The sequence below is a fragment of the Leuciscus leuciscus genome, assembly GCF_965113295.1.
Source record: "Leuciscus leuciscus genome assembly, chromosome: 12".
NCBI lineage: Eukaryota > Metazoa > Chordata > Actinopteri > Cypriniformes > Leuciscidae > Leuciscus > Leuciscus leuciscus.
Genome location: NC_138736.1, coordinates 12,541,973 through 12,556,767, shown reverse-complemented (window position 1 = coordinate 12,556,767; position 14,795 = coordinate 12,541,973).

Here is a 14,795-nt window from a genome sequence, read left to right as displayed (position 1 = left end):
TAAATGCCAGGTTGGGAAAAGTTAAATATTATAAAATTATTATTGATTTGTTAGTTATATAGTATATACATACACACAATAGTGCTTTGTTAAGCGTTTTAAACGTTTTTGAAAGAAGTCTCTTATGCTCGCCAAGGCTGAATTTATTTAATACAGTAAAACAGTAATATTGTTTAATATTATTACAATTTACAATAACTATTTATTAAATATATAATTAAAATGTAATTTGTTCCTGTGATGGCAATGCTGAATTTTCAGCAGCTATTCGGTGTCACGTGATACTTAAGAAATCATTTGAATATACTGATTATATTAATTGAACGTGTCCTTGTTGAATAAAAGTAATACTGACCCCAAACTTTTGAATGGCTGTTTAATAAAATGTTTCATGAATTATTTTGTTTACTTGCTGAAAATCTTAGTGTGCTCTTTAGTGGGATTTCCCCACTGTGATGTGCTACTGACTGAGATGTTATCACAGAAGGTCAATGTGTGTTAAATGAACTGTGACTCTGTTCTGGGCAGTAACGGTTGGAAATGTTCAATATACTCTTTTTGTAGCCAATACTTGTAAGTGCCAGATATGGATTTTCAAATATAAACCTACTCTGAGAAATATTCACTGGGGTAAAAAGTCTCCACTGTGTGGTATAAATATCACTAAACTCAAGATATTGTTTGCAGAATTTATTTTCATTAGTTAAGCTGCTGTATGCAATTTCTGTGCCACTACCTGTACCAAAAAAGAATAGCAACAATAATTAAAAATGCAGAATTGCAAAAAAACATTAAACATAAGACTGGTTTTACGAACCACACATAAATTCTTTCTGCACTTGTTTTATGAATGAGGCCCAATGACGGTTTCCAAACAGTTTTTCACAAACATTTACGTATGTCTTCCATTGTTCTGTCTCTGTCTCAGACCACTGAAACTAATGCCTCCATTTTGGACCAGTAAAAAAAACAAAAAAAAACTAAAAATGGGTTTTGGAAAATCCCATTTACAAGCGAAAAAGTCACACAGATGAGCTTTAAATATGGAAGACTAAAGTAAAAACCCTCACATCTAGTGAAAAAGCACAAAAGACAATAGATATAGAAAGACGATTCACTCCTAATATAACTCCTATTCATCATGAGTCACTGAGACTTTATGGTGGATCTGGTGAAGAAGCTGTCAGCGATCAAAATGTTGATTTTGAAGATGTTGAAAATTATAGCTTTAAGAATATGTTTGAAATTGCAAATATGAGCCAGATGCTGAATGTACTGGAAAATGAGCTCTGATGAGGACAGTGATAATGGTATAAAACATCTGCTCAAACTAACCCCTTTCAAGCTCCAAAAGGTAACAAAATATGCTTTATTTTATTCTTCTGTAATCTTAACTCTAATATCAGGATAGTTTTATATTGTCGCGACAGGTAGAGATACATCCGTGTTAGATATAGATCCGGGTCGCTATAGACCCGAATGTGTAATAATGTTTGCCGAAACTTTCATGCATTTAAGGGTTAATTGTGAGTTCGGCAAGCAGTTTTTGAGATTTCAGGATTCCCCCGTTTCAATAGGACTTGGTCTTGGATACCCGAAATAGCTGCCCTGAGACGTTGCAAATATGGCCACCGATTGAACAGACTTTCCTTGAAAGGGACTTTGAAAGCACTCTAATCAGAATCTTTGTCGCTGTAATTATGAATTACACATTCTATTATCCTTCAGATTTATGGTTAATCTGACCAAAGTGTCTTGAGTATATTACTTTGAATAGTGGAAATATGCTTTCATTAACAGATCCCTACTGAAGGGCTGCACTAGAAATAATTCAATGAAACATTTTCGCTTCACCATTATAAAGGTTAACTTTGAAAATATGAATGCACATTTCTACACTTTTAGAAAAAAAAAGTTCAGTGGGGTTCTTGATTCAGTTTTAAAGAATCATTTAAGCCAAAAAGGTTCTATATAAGAAGAAATGTCTTAAATGATTGCATGATAATTTCATGTTTAACAGGTTATTTCATTTTTTATAGTGATAAAGTATGTTTATGAGCTGTTTAATGAATAAAAATACAATTCAAATTAAACTAAATTAAACTATTAAAGCTAAATCCATGATGGAAACCTCTAAAATATTATATTAAGACCTTTTCTACTAAAAGTGATGACGACTAAGCCAAATAAATAACCAGCAACCACAGCTAAACACTCAGAAGTGATCTCTCTCTCTCTCTCTCTCGCATTTAACAGCACAACTAACATGTTTAAATACCCTCGTCTCGTGAGTTTACCCATGAATATACTGACATTTGAAAATCCCACATGTGCATTGGGTAATATATATTAGCTTGGATGTTTATATCATCGAAAAGACATAGACGTCACACATGAGGCATGCTTTGACATTTGAGAAATGCACAATATGAAATATCTGCTGTGTAGATCACATTGTTATTTATTTTACAGCTTGCCTGAGGACATTCAATGCATCTTCGACTTAAAGATTAAAAGCAACACTTCTCTTCAGTGTGCATCTCAAATAATACTGGGTTCAAACAGAGTGTCATTGAGAGCAGCAAGACCACTCCAGTGTAATTTAATATGAGCTGTAATATACATAATCTGCAATCTTCCATGCTAACCTGCTTTCAGCAGATAATATTAGCATTGACCAGTTTCCTTTCACATTCCAGGCGATATTATTACTTACCATAGGCTCATTGGTGGTGGGAGAGGAAGTATTGCTAATGTTTGCTAATATAAAAATAAACAGATTAGAGATTTACGAAATAGCAACGGCTCTCGGGATGGACAGAGTTAATGCGCTTATCTAGCGACAACAACAAACTAGCGTTAAAACCACCAACAATCTTAGCATTTCATGATGGGCTGATCAACAGTAATGCCGTTTATCTCTCTCAGACCAGCCAATGAAGAGCCAAATATGATCTAAAAACAATTTAGTCATCTTAAACATGAAACAGTAACATTGTTTGAAACATTGTTTTCAACACTGATAATAATAAGAAATGTGGTAACACTTCTTCATTTGTTAACATTATGTAACTACATTAGATAACATGAACTAACAAGGAACAAATACAGCATTTATTAATCTAAGTAAATGTTAATCCCAACAAGCTGTATTTGTTAAGTAAGGGATAATGTACATCCCGCCGGTTGTTATCTCAGAATAAACCCCCGACAGGGTGATGAAGACCCCGACGCGAAGCGGATAACAACTGCTGGATGGACGGTACATTATCCCGCTTATTACACGGCTACTTGCCACATAAGTACAGTAAACAATTAGACACGAAATATTGATCTGAGTTGAAATATTTTATTAGGTCTTTAAACGCAAAGCTTCCGCGGAGAGAGCAGTTGCTGGCGCGGCAAGTTCAAACTAGACGGACATTTAAGAGATACGGTACAGTCATACCACTTATTACACAACATTTCGCCACATAAATAATTATGGAGATAAGAGATATTGATATCAGATTATACTGTTTTAAAATTGTACCTGTTTGTGTTTTTGTTTGTATCAGTGTACAAAACAATAGTCACTAAATGGCAGCAGCTGCGTTTGTATGAAAGAGAGAACGAGTCCACGATACTGGATGGCATAATTAAATAACTGTACACAAAATATTGATTTGAAATATTGATTGAGTTTTAATATTTTATTAGCTCACCAAATGCCTGTGTTATCTGTTTTCCACGGTCGTTATCTGGGAATAACATACTGCTGGATGGCACGATTGACCAATCAGAATCAAGTATTCCACAGAGCTGTGTAATAACATTAGTTAATGCACTGTGGACTTACATGTATATGACCATTTTAATAACTAACATTAACTAAGATTAATAAATGCTGTAAAAACATTTGCTTATTTGATAGTTTATGTTAGTTAAGGCATTAACTAATGTTAACAAATGAGACCTTATTGTAAAGTGTTACCAGAAATCTCTTTCTTGAACAGTGCGAATATGGACAATTTTTTTTTACAAGTTGAACATTAAGGTGTGTTTAAGTTCCTGATGGGAATGCATAGGCCCTTCACATAACCCTACACAACTTGTAACACAATTGAATATGGAGGCTATGATTGGCTCACCAAGTAATTGGGTAGCAAACCATGGTGTTATTCTTGGTAGACTCTCATGATTCAAATCATTATAATAATAATTGGAAAAAAAACAAGTTTAGCTAACAAGAAGGTAAAGCACTGCAGCCAATACATGGCATAGTTTCCAGCCAGCTTTATTACTTAATTACACCTCCTCACAGGGCCATTACCACGGCAACAGGTATCAGGTGGACTCTCCATCCCGCAGTCGTCCAGAGTGTTAGGGACAGGCATCATGGGGAATCACAGACAGAGAGTCTTGCACCTCCTGGGACACGTCGCCTCCCTCTGTGGTGTGCGAGGCAGTTGGCACTAATTGGCACTGTTTGTTTCTGGCTGTATGTGAAAGCCTGGGCTTTACTCACCCTAAAACATGTCCCTTCTTTCCTACACGCTACCTTTATCCCCTCAAACACCTGCCAGCAATGCCTCATTAATACAATGTGGGTGATAATGTGCTATATGGGGAGAACAAGAGATTTGAACGTGGGCAGTAGAAGTGATGAATTATGGGATAAATAGGGTGTAAGATAATTTGTGGGTTATTTAAGCATTAAGGGAGATTGGAGAAGGATGGGTGTACTGTGTATTGCTTTAACATTTGTATTTTAACACTATTTATGTTAAAATTTGATATAATATTGCCAGGTTCATCTGCTACAAATTAAAGTTGTTTGAAATCTACAATGTCTAATATGTGTTCGTTGTGACAACCTACACCACTACCAGGGTGAGATCGATTGGGTAAGTCTATTTGGGATAGGTTGTAACACTATTACAAAACTTCAGGTCTGTCTAATTCAGATTTTCTCGTTTAATTCAATGTGTTACTTGCCGATTCTTTGTAATTCTTTGTAAATTGTAAAAGTAAAATCTGAGTGAAAATTGTTTCTACACCATTTTGATTTTAGTGTATTTTTATGTCAACCCCTATACACTCCACATTTCATTTTATAGACTTTATTTCAAAAAGGTAAACTAATGTTCTCTCATTTGCTCAGTCATGACAATTCCTTTAAAAAATATATAAAATAAAATAATAAAATAAAATAAAATAAAAGGTATAGTTAAAACAATAACAAGTATACCAAAACATTAAAAATTAAAAAAATTAAATAACAAATATACCAAAACATTAAAAATGAAAAAATAAAATAAAATAACAAGTTATAGTAAACAAAATACCAATTAGCCTATTTAAAAGAAAAGTGTCACTGCAAATAAATGAACAAATAAATAAATAAACAGACAAATAAATAAATAAATAAACAATACCAAATATACCATAACATTAAAAATAAATGAAATAAAATAAAAAAAGAATTACAGTAAACACAATATCAAACACATAAAAGTAAAAAATAAACAAATAAATAAACAAACATTAAAACATTAAAAATGAAAAAAATAAATAACAAATATACCAAAACATAAAAAAATAAATAAAATAAATAAAATAACAAGTAAAGTAAACAAAATACCAATTAGCCTATTTAAAAGAAAAGTGTCACTGCAAATAAATAAATAAATAAACAAACAATACCAAATATACCATAACATTAAAAATAAATTAAATTAAATTAAAAAAGAAATACAGTAAACACAATATCAAACACATAAAAGTAAAAAACAAACAAACAAACAAACAAACAATAATAATAAAACAAAACAAAACAAAACAAAACAAAACAAAACAAAACAAAACAAAAAATCCAGGATGGCATCTATACATTTTATAATATAATTTGAGTGTTTGAACATATATTAGAGTATGTTTTAAAAGTAAGTCCAATCAGTAATGTAATTACTAATTCACCACTGAGTCATTATAGCTCACCTCTTGCCACTGCCAGGTTTGTTTCAAAGGCCCTCCCATAGACAACATTATCTTTGATTAATTTCTGTTCATCAGCAGGGACGAGCTTGTTAAAGACAGTGAAGATCTCCTGTGCAGTCTGAGATTAAAGGGTGCAAGTGTGTGTCTGGAATAAGTGAGCGAACCGCACAGACACACACGGAGGACACAAACTCATCTCTATTTCCTAAACACAGACACAGATCAAACCAGCTCCATCACACCCCCTTTGATGTTCATTATCAGCCCTTAGTCTAATCATACCACCTAGCTGGATACAAGCTTCATCCACAGCATGGAAGAATGCAGACGCAAGCGCACACATGCACAAGGAAACCAGACGTTGAATGCATAAGCATGGAGACTTGAACACACAAGACTCGCTTGCTCAAACACACCGGGAATCAATACCAGACCAAATATTGGTCGAGACACCTAAAAGAAGACTTCAATTTGCACACGCACACTCACATACATTACGCACCAGTTTGCAATAAAATATAAGGACACCCTTTCGGCTGAATTGCTCTCCCACATGTAAGACCCTCACAGACTTGAGTGGGATTCTGCTTTCTGTGTAATAGCACTTGAAAAGGTCAAAGCTGCTGTATAGTCCAGCAACCTAATTCTGCCTTGCCCTTTGCCATGACCAGCTTTAGCATAATGCCCCCAGACACATTTGCTACCTGACTCAAGCAGACAAGCACAAATACAGACACATGTGCAGGCCTCACGCAGAGCCATCCAAACAAACCCAGAGCAAAGAAAACAGCCAAGGTCATCCATACATATCAAGCTCAGCTTCTACAGAAACCATTAAAGATGGTTCCTATGAACCTATTGAACTTAAAAAAAAAAAAAAATCGACAAATGTTCAGTAAAAGGAGGTGCTTGATCTTTAGAAAATGTTGATCATTAGCCTCATGTAAAAGAAAATACTGTATGAGTTTTGTTTACCATTCATTTTATTATGTTAACCCTGTTTTATTGTTAACCCTAATACCAACAATGCTTATTAAAAATAGTTTAATTATTTGATTTGTGACTTTTTATGTCACATAAAGGATTTTTAACTTATGTATTTTTTACATTAAATAAACATAAAAAATAATATAAAAAAATATAAATAATATAAAATGAATGATACAAATGTTATTTTATTCTCAATTCTCATTACACACACACACACACACACACACACACACACACACACACACACACACACACACACACACACACACACACACACACACACACACACACACACACACACACACACACACACACACACACACACACACACACACACACACACACACACACACACACACACACACACACACACCAAAAATTCTAATGTTTGGGGTTGGTAAGATTTGTTTTGTTTTTGAAAGAAGTCTCTTATTGCCCACCAAGGCTGCAATATTGTGAAATATTATTACATTTTTATTTTAGTACATTTTAAGACGTGTTTCATTCCTGTGATGGCAAAGCTGAATTTTTAGCATCGTTACTCCACACTTCAGTGTCACATGATCCTTCAGAAATCATTCTAATATAGTGATTTGCTGCTCAAGAAACGTTTCTTGTTATTATCAATGTTGAAAACATTAGTGCTGCTTAATATTTTTATGGAACTGGGATAAATCAGGATTATTTGATGAATATGAAGTTTAAAAAATAAAATAAAAATACTTTTGTAAAATTTCAAATGTCCCTTTGTCGCTTTTGATCAATTTAATGCATCCTTGCAGAATATAAGTATTAAGTTCTTCCAAAACAATATATTAATATTTACTTTTCGTACTAGATACATTTTATGTTAGATAATAGTTTATCAAACATATAATCAATCTCATAACAACAACAAAAACATTTGTGCATGGAATGCTTTTATGAAAGTCATGGGACACCAGTGCAAGTGCCCTGAAGTGGGCTTCTTGAAACTAGTCAAACACATATAGCTGAAGGCATGAAGGCTGGGTTTAGCACTGCAGGAGGAGAGGGCGGCAGATGGCGTACAGCTCCCCTGGCACACACACGCATGATGAGGACGCCTGTTCACACTGATGTGAGGGGACAAGCCAATCACACCTGCTGGCACTACGCCCATCCCATACATCCAGCATCAGAGACACCAGGGACGGCCGTCGCTGCCTTTCTTTCTGCCAGCCTGTGCATCACACATAATTTGAAGGAAAGTTGCTGTTGACAACTTGTGGGGGAGGTCCAACAACAATGTTAATGTTAATGTATTATGCAAGGCTGATTAGTGCTATTAGTGCTTTCGGAAATAATATTAGTAATCATAGTGACACAATAGCACATACAGCAAGTGAACAGGTGCCGGAAGTGACTGGTATTGCATTCACTTTTTGTAGTACACTAAGTTTGTGAGTATGGCATATGGAATCCACAATTTTATGTAGTTCAAGAAGTATGGTTCTGTACTCAGTTTAACTGCTAATTGTAAAAAATAAAAAAATAAAAAAATCATTTTAGAAATTTTATCCAAAGTGTCTTAAAAATTCCACATAATAAACCAAGGGAATAACACTATACTAAAAATAAAATAAAATAAAATAAAATAAAATAAATAAAATAAAATAAAATAAAATAAAATAAAATAAAATAAAATAAAATAAAATAAAATAAAATAAAATAAAATAAAATAAAATAAAATAAAATAAAATAAAATAAAATAAAATAATAAAGTAATGAAATAATATATACAGTGAAACAAAGAAATACAGATGAACAAAGATTTTAAAAAAGAAAAGAAAATTAAAAACACAAGTACACTGTAAATAAACAGATCTGACCTTGACATGTGCAGTTCAGTGCAGATGTACTGACAACAAGAGACTTATGTGAAAAAGGAACTTTACTCCGTCAAAATCTTTGCCTGAAATGCAAACACATAGTGTTTATTTTTTTTTACATTTATAAAAACTGCGATGAGATCGCCAAAACTAGCTCAATATTTCACAAAAAATAATCATTCCAATACAATACAAATGCAATATCATGGAACAAAACACCAAATAAGCTACAACAAACCAGCAAAGCTTTAGCACTTTATTGGAAATAATACTCCTTTTGCAGTTACACTAACAACATACTCCCAAACAATTAACATAATTTACAACCATATGGTTTATTATCTCCTGGGTCAGCATATGGAGAGCAAAATGGGAGAAGCTTCAACACAAATTTAAACAAAAACAGCTCCTCTTCTCTCACCGTCTGCCTGCCAAACTCAAGCTGCTACAGGGGATAACGCTTCTGTGGTACACATGACGCAATTATCAACAGCACTAATGAAAACACTGAATCATTTCATATCCTGTTATAGGCTGCAATCCATGTAAATAACCTAAACAAACACCTCATACATACATTTGTGTCTCCTGCTGGGTGTTTGTGTGTGTGTCTAGGCGAGAAAACAATGAAATTGTGTCTAAAACCCATTTATCTTTTCTGAAATTCAAATAAATGAGGAATGAATAAATAGTGTTCAGCATTCAATGATAGAGCCGGACTGATATTAATCTGAGACTGTCACTCTGACAGACACAAGTAACAATTTTCTACAATTTATTACACCACCCGTGAGCCCATATATGTCAACTCAATGAGAGGCTGCGTCTCCAGGAAACACACACACACACACACACACACACACACAATGAACTACGGTAAAGAAAGAAGAAGGGGGGTCTGAAGTATATAGGTAGCCACCGTACATAGAGGTAAATTAACTGTATTCCTGTCACATTGCGAGACGGCACAGCACCACGGGGACAGCAGGGCACCGTAATGGTGGAAAAATTGCCCCTTGGCCATGGACACATTGTTTTGAATCATGGTCGAGCGAGATATAATACAGATGGGTGAAAATAATGGAATGATAAAGGTGGAAACACACAAAAAGGACAGGTTTAATGCACAAAAAAGCATGAAAGAAAGAAAACTGCTTCATGAACGTGGCATGAGATCAGACCAACCTGCACTCCCATGCTGCCCATCCAACGTCAATAAGAAGAATTTAAACCCAATTTTTTTTTTTTTATGCACAAAATGCTATCAGTTACAATACAAAATAACTAGTGAAAAAGAAGTACTCTAGCATAATTTAAAAAAAGACAACTTATTACAGAAATAATACAGGCCTAATTTAAAAGAATATACTTAAGTGCGAAATGAATTTAATGTTTTCAGACACTGAATTGCATGTTATTTACACACACACACACACACACACACACACACACACACACACACACACACACACACACACACACACACACACACACACACACACACACACACACACACACAATGTTTTACAGGTAAAAATTTGATTAAATGCAGTTAGTTCAACTTAAGAGTTTTTTTTTTTTTTTTTTTTTTTACTGAAGCAGGACGTACGTCTTTATTTAATTTCACAATTAATTCTCTTTTCTTTGAAATACAAAGTTCTGTCATGTATCTCTTGATGGCGCTGGTTGATAGGTCCTTAACTCAATCTGCTTGCAATCACATCATTCTCTATAGGGAACAGCTGATTGGTTCCTGCTATATTAGTAGCCAATGAGCTCGCTGTTTAACCTTCAAATACTTGGTCAGGATTTTCTGTAGCAGTTGCAGCATGCTTTCAGAAACCCTCCACCCTCCCCAGCTCCACCTGTACAGCAGCAGCATGTCTAACTTGCTCACAGCAGTGCGTTGTGTATGTATTGGCAGTAGTAAGCCCCGTATTTGCTCTGCAGCAGCAACAACTAACAGCAGCAGTGTAGCAGATCTATTCTGCCAAGACCAAACACTTCTTTTAAACACACTTCACAAGGGGTAATTGTGTCACTTTGTTTAAGAGAGTTGTTGTGAATTTATTAACAATAATGACTTGTTGGACACCCTTTGTTTGAAAAGACTCTCAAGCCGCCCATGCAGTCTCTTCTAATAACTATCCATGATATATAGAGTTGATAATGTCACTCAAAAAGGCATTTAACATACAAGCATAAAGACAAGCAAGTGCAAGATTTGCAAAAGATCCTTTATCTCACAGCACGGGTGGAGATTCTGCTATATTGGACAGCTTTATCAACTCGGCCTCTCTGAGGACGGACCTGGTTAATATACATGAGAAAGATGAAGACATTGCAGTCAGATTTCATCTAGCTTCCCTCATACTAATGCAGTGCTGAAGCCATCGGGCCTTTCTGACCCTGGTCCATACACACACACACATCATGCGTGGCATTTCCCCTCAGACTTGGACACGACGGCCTGTTCAGGGGAGCCAATTCAGTCCCATCCACTTTCATTTAGCTTGGTTGGGTAAACAGAAATGAGCATTTCCTTTCTCCCACACAACAGAGAATGAATATAGACATGAAGAGATAGATTCATTTATCCTCTTAATGGAGAGAGACACTGGTTTGCAGTGTCAGTGCTTCTACACTTTGTGTCCGAACTAAATCAGCTGGGAAAATGTGCGCTGGAAGATGCTATCTTGTGTTCTCCTTTGAGAGCTTGTTTATGCCGGTGTAGAGAAATCAAACGGACAGAAATGGACTCCCAAACCACCACATGAAAGACGTTTGACAAAGTCAAACACTTCACAAAAAGCGAACTGATAACAGTTTAAAATGCTTCATGAGAAGGAAAGCGACAACAGTAAACTTTGGAGTCAGTGGTTCGTAGCAGGTTCAGTTATTTAAGTTCAAGTGGTCTCGTAACGAGAGAACAGCTGCAACAAATACAAAGAGGCATGAAAAAATGTGATGTCCTTTTCAAGGTGGAGGATGAATATAGCCTGTATTGGAGCTTGGTGGTCTCCAAACAGATAATAAGCTGACATTTTGACACAAGGTCCCAGGGCTGCTTGTCTAAATGGACATCCATTTGATCAAATGCCAGGAAGGAGATGCCTGGAATAGTAATGCACCGATTAGACTTCGCCTTTGCCCTGAGCACCGATAAAGGTCAGAGACGGTGGTGCATTTGGGTGCAAGTCAGTCACTGATTTTCAAAAACATAAACATTCAGTACTTATACACATGGAAGAAGCATCTGCAGGTCCGACATTATGTTCACTACAGGCCCACAATGAAAAGAAATGTGCCAAATTAAAAGAAATGTGCTCATGAATTGTGACAGACAGACAGACAGACAGACAGACAGACAGATAGACAGATAGACAGATAGACAGATAGACAGATAGATAGATAAACAGATAGATAATATAAAATAATATAATATAATAACTACTCTTTTTTTTTAAGTACTTCTTTTTCACAAAGCGTGGGTAATATCAAGTTAGTAGCTTTATTGTAGTAGTAATCACTGACTGTGGTAATGGTGTCTTAGCTGAAACTCTTTACCAGTAAATGTTTGTATGGTATCAAGATAACAGCATGCAGATAAAAATTTCTTAAAGATGGGTCTGGGACAACTAGCACTTCAGTGGTTTACCTATTATGGAGGCTTTCTCCTGCTAGCATGGGCATCCTCTGTTGTTTAACCCCTGCAGCAATAAAGAGAGCATTAAACAGCATAGCATCAGATGGGATTTATGCTTAGAGAAACCATGATAGCATTTTACAACCACACACCTCAACAGAGGTTGACTTACTGTGCAAATGTATTTCCATGTATCAAAACTCTAACCAAATTATCTGGCCTCATTATGCTAAGCTCCCTAAAGGCCAACTAATAGCTGCAGCAGATCTTTAATATTTTTTTTTACTTTTTAATTTTTTTAATTTTTTCAGAATGGCTAAAGCTTACGCACAATTGCCTAGAGGAATGTTTTATTGCTCAGAGGTTGCTCATTCAAAGCTTTGAATATTCCATGAAGTTCTCGGTTATGTATCAATTTGGTTTCAAATGTTTCTCCTAAACACGCAGCCAGGAATAAAAATAGAAGCAAATGAGAAAATTATTGACAAACAGTAAGATTTGAGAGCTATAAAAATTAAATTGGTTTTGGAAGAATACATATAATAGGGCACTTTATTAGGTAAACCTGTTCAAATGCTTGATAATGCAAATATCTAATCAGCCAATCATATGGCAGAAACTCAAAGCAATTAGCATTTAGGCATGTAGACATGCGCTGCATCCAAAATCAAGTACTTCCCTACCAAATAGTAGGCGAAAAACTGTATGCCAAAAGAGCAGTATGTTCAAACAGTGTTAAAAAAACAGTAGTCGAAAAGTACCAGGAAGACCTACTGCTTCCACCGAGATTCTGAAGTGCGCATTCAATGGACACTTTACTATCCCATGAGGCCATGGGAGAGGATTTATGAATGGCAGTGAGGCGACGCAACTGACACTGGTAGGTCACATGATAATGATGGCTGATGTTGTATGTACAGATTTCATTTGTACTACACATATTCATACCACATAGAACATACTTTTTTAACGGTCATGTAGTAAATTCAAATTCAATTGCAGTACCTACTCATACAGAATGCGATTTTCAGACTCAGTAACTGTCAAGTTCAAACTGAGCATCAGAATGGGGAAGAAAAGTGATTTAAGTGACTTTGGGCCCTATTTTAACGATCTAAGTGCATGATCTAAAAGCGCACGGCGCAAGTTCACTTAGGGCGTGTCTGAATCCACTTTTGCTAGTTTAACGACGGGAAAAATGGTCAGCGCGCCAGGTGCATGGTCTAAAAGGGAATTTATAGTGGGAAAGACCGAACTCCAGAGCGCAAAGAGCGCAAATGGCTCCAGAGCGCAAACGGAACGGCTCGTAGTAGACCATCTACGGGACAAGCCGGATTCCACCATATATTTATGTACACAAAAATAATCTTTTACATTGTATTCCTTTTATTTTAAATATTTGGCATGTTTGTGTGCTGCCGTGTGTCCCTGTGTGTTTAATAAGCAGAATGTACGCGTGTTGTGGACCCGCCAATAGGCGCACATTACTAACACGCTCATTAAATAACAAAAAAACCAGCATTGACTTTAGACCAGGTTTCAGTTGGGCAATGGCACAGACTATTTCTGTTGCCTCAAAATAGCAACACGCCAACAATGCACCAGAACGCATCTCGTTTTCAGAGAAGCGCGCCCATGGGCGCACAAATGGGCGCAAATGCATTTGCTATTTAAACAACGTGGCGCAGGACGTGAAAATGATAACTGCGTCGACTGAAACTAGCAAAAAACACTAGCGTCGCGCTTGGCGCTGCATTGCGCCGGGTGTAAGATATAGGGCCCTTGAGTGTGGTATGGTTGTTGGTGCCAGATAGGCTGGTCTGTGAATTTCAGAAACTGCTGATCTACTGGGATTTTCACACATAACCATCTCTAGGGTTTACAGAGAATGGTCCAGTGAGTGGCAGTTCTGTGGGTGAAAATGCCTTGTTGATGCCAGAGGTCAGAGGAGAATGGCCAGACTGGCTACAGTTTTGGCATCATCTTCTGATGGCTACTTCCAGTTGGATAACATGCCATGTCACAAAGCTCAAATAAGCTCAAACTGGTTTCTTGAACATGACAATGAGTTCACTATACTCAAATGGCCAGTCACCAGATCTCAGTCCAACAGAGCACCTTTGGGATGAAATGGAAAGGGAGATTCGCATCATGGATGTGCAGCCGACAAATCTGCAGCAACTGTGTGATGCTATCATGTCAATATGGACTAAAATCTCTGATGAATGTTTACAGTACCTTATTGAATCTATGCCATGAAAAACTAAGGCACTTCTGAAGGCAAAATGGGATCAAACCCGATACTAGCAAGGTGTACCTAATAAAGTGGC